Raw genomic sequence first — 7,163 nt, forward strand, 5'->3', positions numbered from 1 at the left:
TCTAAAAAAAATTGAGGAAGACTATTAGGAACAAGAATCAGGGAGTGGGGTAGAGATAAGGTGGGGATTGGGTATTAGCATCCACCTGTGTAGGTTTCTCCACGGTAATTTGAATTGAATGGGGTGGGGCAGCAGTGAAGAATATGACGTGGCTACTTGTAGGACCTATGTTAAGCTAGCTCTAGGATATTATTTGCAAACATGACCACAATTATTTCTCTCTCTATAACCATGTCTTATTGTAATATTACTCTACAGTTCTTTTTATCAGAAGGTGAAGGAGAACTCAATGAATATCAGCAAATACAACCAACAGATGACCTATGGCTAACAGATGCATACAGAGGTCAATCAAGACCAGAACGATTACCCAGCTGAGCCCAACCAAAATTGCCAATATGCAGTTTTGTGAGCTAAATGAATGGTTGTAGTTTTAGGCCACTAATTTTTGGGATTGCTTGGTATGCAACAACAGATCATTAATATGCCATTTAACAAAGTTGAGCAAGACCTGCGAATCAGAGAAAGTAATGTACGCCCTTTGCCACATACTGAGTCCTCATTGTGTCCTTTGCATTTAATTTTTTTTTTTTTCTTTTTTTAGCATGGGCAGGCTCCGGGAATTGAACCAGGGTCTCTGGCATGGCAGGCGAGAACTCTGCCACTGAGCCACCATTGCCTGCCCCCTTTACATTTAATTTTTATTAGGCCTTATGGGGGAGGTTTCTGGCTGATGTTCTGGATCAGTGGCACAGCAATAAGTTGGATGATCAGTCCACATATTACCTCCAAGGGCCCTTCATGCTCTTGGGTATTCTCCTTGACTTTGATGTCCTTGGAATTCTCCTTTTCCAGCAGAACCAGCAGAAGGGTGACACTGCCCAATCAGGACCTATCTCAGATCCTTCTGCCACTCCTTGGAGGCTGTGTACTGGGGGGTGAGGTAAGGACTGTGGCCTTGACAATTCTAGACTTGAAACCTGACACTTATTAACTGTGGGATTTAACCTCTTTGAGCCTCAGTTTCTTCATTATTAAAATGGGGACTCCAATAATTCTTACCTCATAGGGTTAAATGATATAGGACACGTAAGTGACCCAGCGCACTGAGACATTGTAAAAACTAAGGGAAATCATGGTGGTTTGCAGCTAGTGTTACTGAAGAGTTACAAAAGGTGTCTCTACCCACATGAATAGGGAAGCAGTTCCAGCGCCCCCTTGTTGGCTATAGGCCTAAATTGAGATTAATCTTGGAGCCATGAATGGAAGCCTGGGACAAAAAGAGCTGCTCTTTGCTTCAGAAGTCATGAGTCTGGTGTAGGTCATGCCTTTAAAGATGTAGCTGATATCTCAGGATACAGCCATACCCTTGGCAGACCCTCTCTACTCTTTGTGCTGGTGATCTAGTGTTTAGTGAATTGCTTCCTGTTTTTGAGTCCAGAAATGATTGTCTTGGTGGCCAGAGCACATGTTTTCTTCACAGAAGGACATGTGAGTAGAGAATGGTTCGTTCATTTGCAGCCAGTTCCCTCCTGCTCCCCACCCAGTCTGCCTCCCCACCCCTTACATTGCTCCAATTCCTGTGGGTCAGAATGCTGAGCCCAGGGGTGTGGATTTATGTCCATCAGGAGTCTGATTGAGGGTTAGGGAAAATCATTTGGGAGGTGATGACAGTCACAGGCAAGGACACTAGAATTGTGGCTGCTGTTTCTTTTCATAGACTACTCCCCAGGGGCCCCTATCTTAAGCAGTTGCCAATATCTGCTAAAAAGGTTCATATTTCACCTTGGCCCTAGAAAACTTTAAAGGGGAAAACACTGAAGCTTTAGGTCATCTATTCTTTTATCAGCCCAAATATCATTCATAGTCTTCCAGAATATATATATATTTATATGTATATATATAAATATATACATGTTCTTGCCTATATATACATATACTGGCATCTATTACATACATACGTATATTAAAAAATAGGATCAAACTGATTAGCAGCCTTTCTTTTTCATTTAATATATCATAAACATTTTTCCTGATCAGTAAACATCCATTAAAAGGCCTCAATTTGGTGACCAAAAGCCAAATTCAGTGCATAGGATATCTTGTTTGACAGTGCCTTTTAAGGACTTGAATTTGAATGCCTGAACATGGAGCACATTACCTTCAGTCCCTGACTGGCCCTGGAGGCATCTGAGGTTGCCATTTTGTGTTTATTATCATTATTCACAATTACTATTATTTCACCATTTCAAAATGTCTCAATAAAAACTGGCACTTGGGGCCAGATGATCCTGTTCCCTGAGACTACTTTACACATGCAGGGCATTGAGGCCTCAGCAACTCAATTTGATTTCTCCCAAGTCAGTGTGACAACCAAAACAAACTCCATGCATTGCCAAGCTGGGCCCTCTATTCTTGCCCTGAGCTCATAATGCAATCACCCGTAGACTTTCCCACACAGATATGTTTACATATGATCACCACATATCCCAGTTTGCCTGGGACAGCCCCAGGGACTCCTATGGTCCAGGAGTATTTATTGATAGCATCCCCTTTCACTCTCAGAAGTGTCCATGTTTGGATGATAAACCATTTGGTCACCCTAAGTGTAAGGCCCTTCTTCAGGAATGGTTAGATTTGCTGGAATTCTTCCCAAAACCAACAAAATGAGGCAACGGTTATAAGGGTTGCTTCCCAGGGTTAACCTGTTTATCTTATGGTGCTGTCTTCCACTGGGGGAAAGGAGTTGCCACGGACAGATCCTACTGCCAAGTTGGGGCTGGACCTCAGTGGTTCAGTGACACACTTCTTTGAAACTGGGTGGAGGATTGGCTTAAGGCCAGAGCTGGGCTAGAAAACAGGGTGCCTGGTGACCTCTAAGTTTCAAGACCTGTAACTTTAGACACAGGAAAAGCTTCTATTTATCCACCTTTTGTGGACCATTCCCCCTCCCCCCCAATTGAGATAGGGTGCAATGGCTGAAGCTGGAAGGGATTAACAACAATGGTTTTTCGTTGGAAGCCTCCCTAAGGAGACTTTCAGACATTTTCCCATAACATTTTAACATCAAGATATATTGCATATGTATGTCTGTATTTTATACATAAAAAGAGTAAGACTTTTTCACGCACATACATCTCCATGCCCCAAGAACTGTTTTTGCTTCCTTGGGGAGCAATTATCACTCCCTTTGAGAGCACATGATTTAGAGAGGCCTGCCCAGGCTCCATATTTTACAGATTAAGAAACTGAGGTCAGAGAAAGGAAGGGAAGCAGAGCTTCAGGCTATGAAGGGCTCAAGAGTACTCTTACACTCACTCCTTGGCAGCTTGCACCTCCCTTGAGGGTGTCCATAGGTGGAGGATTATCATCACTGGGAACCAAGAGCCATGGGTCACAGGTTACTTGGGCAAAAGTAGTGCCAGAACTCAGTGCTCCCAAGACTTGGGACAGAACCCTTAAATTGGTCCTATTCTGTCTTCTGGACTTCCTCCTACAATGCTTGAAATTCCACTCTCCCCTAATACCTCTAAGAAATAAAACAGATTTGGAAGATCAGATATCTGTGAGAGGATTTCTAGTGATGGTGGGAGATGTGGGAGATGCATATTCAGCAGTCACTTAAAAAGCAAACACAGGGGGGTGAGAACCTTCTGTAGGATGCTTTGCGAAGTAGATTCTATTGTTTTTGACCTTGGGAACCTTCAAGTTAACCTTCTCATGGGGGGACAAATGCTTCATTCAATCTGGGCATGAAAGAGGATTTTCCAGGAGATAGGCTCAGGCAGCAGCTGGTTATCTGGGATGTGGAAGAAGGTTCATCCCAAACCTGACTGCAGAGGCTCCCAGCACAGAAAGTTGCTTGGGTTGGCCTGGATGCAGTCTCCACTTCTGCTGAGATTGTTTCCAGCTGGATCATTACACATTATGAATAAGTCCCATACAGGAAATGTGTCCTGTGTTGAAAGCCAAAGCTCTCTCTATTGTTCATTCTTATTTATCGCCTTTTACAGGATTGGTGCTCTCTCAAAGAGGCTATTGGCAATTCCTTGTGGGCAGCTCTGATTCTTGACATATGATTTGTTTTCTGTTGGTTATATGTGAATCACTGACATTATAACAATCTGGAAGACGACTGAATTTTATAAGGTGTTATCTTTTCTTCCAAGGAATTTTGCAAATGTCCTTTCTGAGCCTGCTCATTTAACCTTAACTTTGACTCGTGCTTTTCACTAGGAAAAGTGTATTGCTACTGGATTTTTAAAAAATTAAAACTATTCTGAACATATATGATAGTAAATACTTTGAGAATCAATACATGCTAATATCCAACGTTACCCTAAATTATACTTTTATTTATTGGGCACTATGTGCCAGATCTGCAAAATACTAACATTGATTAGCTCTTTAATCCTCATAATTACACTGTTATGTGTATATTATTAATTTCCCCATTTTACAGAGGCTCAGAGTACAGTTGAGTACACTGCAACTAAATAAATAAATGGCAGAGCTGAGATTCAAATACAAAGCCTGAGTTTATAACCATAGCACTATAACAAAGAATGGAGGCACTGGAGTGCATGAGAATATATTAACTTCTAGGGTCTTTCCCTGTACAGGTTGAGAAAACTAGAGGACAGAGAGCCCCCATTAAACAATTCTCTCTGGGGTACATACATTCCCAGTGCCTCTGCATATCAGGAATTTGCAGTGCATTGACCCTCAAAGTCAGAAGATCTGGATTTGAGCAGTAATACCTACCCTGCCTATATTAAGTTTATGGTGAGGATCCGATGCTACAATGTAAATGACTAAGGTCTTTATAATTGTAGGTTGTAATGGCTTTTATAAAAGATGGCTATTACGCATATATACATAACCTGTCTCTACCTGTCTGTACACATACACACATACACATGCAATGAGTATAAGCTTATAATAGGTTGCTTACTGTTGGACAAACCATTCTCAGGACCTGAATTTCTGAACTGGAAGAGGCCTAAAAGATAATCTTCACTTTACAGATGAGAAAACTGATGTCTGGAAGAGATTTCTTTGTTTTTCCCCGGTACCAGCAGAATGACTGAGGCTTTGAGACTAATGACTCAAGGGTAGGCAGGGACCACAAGAGCTGCAGCATTAACTGCGATGTTGGAAAACCTCATGAGAGGAACCTGGTCCAGAATGGGAGACAAGCAGACTGGAGCCAGAGAGATAATCAAGACTGCTGTGGAGAGCAAGAACAGAAGGTTCCAGGTGGCTGGACAGTGCTATGAACAAGAGAGGGTTTCAGAAAGCTTTCTCACCTGAACTGACACAATACTCCGTTTCCTTTTCATGTGTCTTTACTTATCTTTTCATGTGCAACATACAGTGTTCTATGGCTCCCTACCTATGGCTAATTGGGCTTTATTTTGTTCAGGGAGGCTGGGGCAAGAGTATATATGTGACATCTTACCGGGATCCTGGGCTTAGGAGTGTACTGGACAGTAGCTCCAGGGCAAGCCGTCCCCCATGAGCAGGATCAGGTGAGCAGAGAGTCCTCGTTGAGTCCATCAGCTCCAGGTGAAAAAACGTCAAAGTAAAGGCTTTAATTCCCCCAAAATGCCAATTGATCTTTACAGAAGTGACTCCTTGAGCAAAATTCCATATTGATCCCACCCATGATTCCCCAGACTCTATATCTGTCAGTTCTTTCCTCAGAGGCATAGTCAATCCCATACTCATCTTTCCCAGTTCTCCTGCAAATGCTTGGTCCTAGTCCAAACTAGATGAGAGAGTAACGATAAATCATCCAAGTCCACAGCTGACAAAACAAACCACAGCACACGTCTTGTGCCCAGATGGGGACTGGGGGTCAACTATGTCATCGGCCTTTATGGAAGAGAGGATGTTATTATACTAATTACAGTGTACCAGGCTTTCCTAGGAAGCAAAAAATAGATATATGTGGGTTCTAGGGCCAGGCATCTAGCATTCTTTCAGCTTTCTTGTTATGTGATTTTTAAAGAAATCTTTGCCTTGATTGGAAAAAAATAAGGCTGTCAAAAGCTGAGCTGCCTTAGGCATTTTCGTAAGGACAATTTGCATTTGATGGGCTCTGCTACCCACATTTGCTATGGTTATGGAGTGGTTGCCTTCAGACATGTGTGATACCAAAAACAGCAGAACCGGCTTCTCCAGGGTCTTCACATTTCTTATTGAGGAATTGCACACAGCAGCCCCACCTGGGTGAGCGCTAGAAACCTCTTCTCTGCAGAAGAAATTGCAGAGAGATTTGAGCTGACTCTGCAAAAGGATGAGGGAGAGGGAATTAGCATTTATTGAGCTCCCGCTGTGTGCTCCCCTGCGCTGGAAGCTTTTGCTGATCACCACAAAATCCCTGGAAGGTAAGTGCTGTGATTCCCATCCCTGCGAATGAAGAATCGGAGGCTCTGGGTGAAGAAGCAAATGGGTGAGCTGGAATTGGGACTTGGTTCTGTCTGTTCCAATCCATGGTCTTCTTGTGTTTTATCCATGTCAGGAAGAACTAACGTCTCGGTGTCGCTGCTGCCCATGTCGCATTTCTTGGGCTAATAGTTGAGGTGAATGGGAAAGAATGAGAAATACTCTAATTATTTCTGCTCTCAGGTAGTACTGGGGATTGAATCATAACTCTCTCAAAAGGCATGTCTAAGTCCCAATTCCTGGTCCGTGGGTGTGAGCCCATTTGTAAATAGAACATTTGAAGATGTTGTTAAGGTATGCCCAAACTGAATAAAGGTGGACCATAGTCTAATGTGGCTGAAGTCTTTATAAGCAAAGTAAATTGGGCATGGAAGAGAAGCCTCAAGGAGTAACCAGAAGCTGGAAGTCAATAGAACCAGGAAGAGAAAAGAGAAGACATGGCTGTGTGATTGCCATCTGATAGAAAAGTCAAGGAACCCCAAAGATTGCCAGGCAGCCAGAAGCTACCTACCCTGGGAAGAAGCAAGCCTTCTACCCTTTGAAACCATGAGCCAGTAAATTCTGTTGGTAAGCCAACCTATTCTATGGTATTTGTTTTAGCATCTTAAAAATTAAAACAGTAGGCATGTTAAATTTATGTTCATGGATTCACATGGCTTTGGTGGCCTGCTGGGGAGTATTATGAGTGAAGTGTGGTAGACTTGTAAAATGGA

The sequence above is a fragment of the Tamandua tetradactyla genome, chromosome 15 (genome assembly GCF_023851605.1).
Source record: "Tamandua tetradactyla isolate mTamTet1 chromosome 15, mTamTet1.pri, whole genome shotgun sequence".
Lineage (NCBI taxonomy): Eukaryota > Metazoa > Chordata > Mammalia > Pilosa > Myrmecophagidae > Tamandua > Tamandua tetradactyla.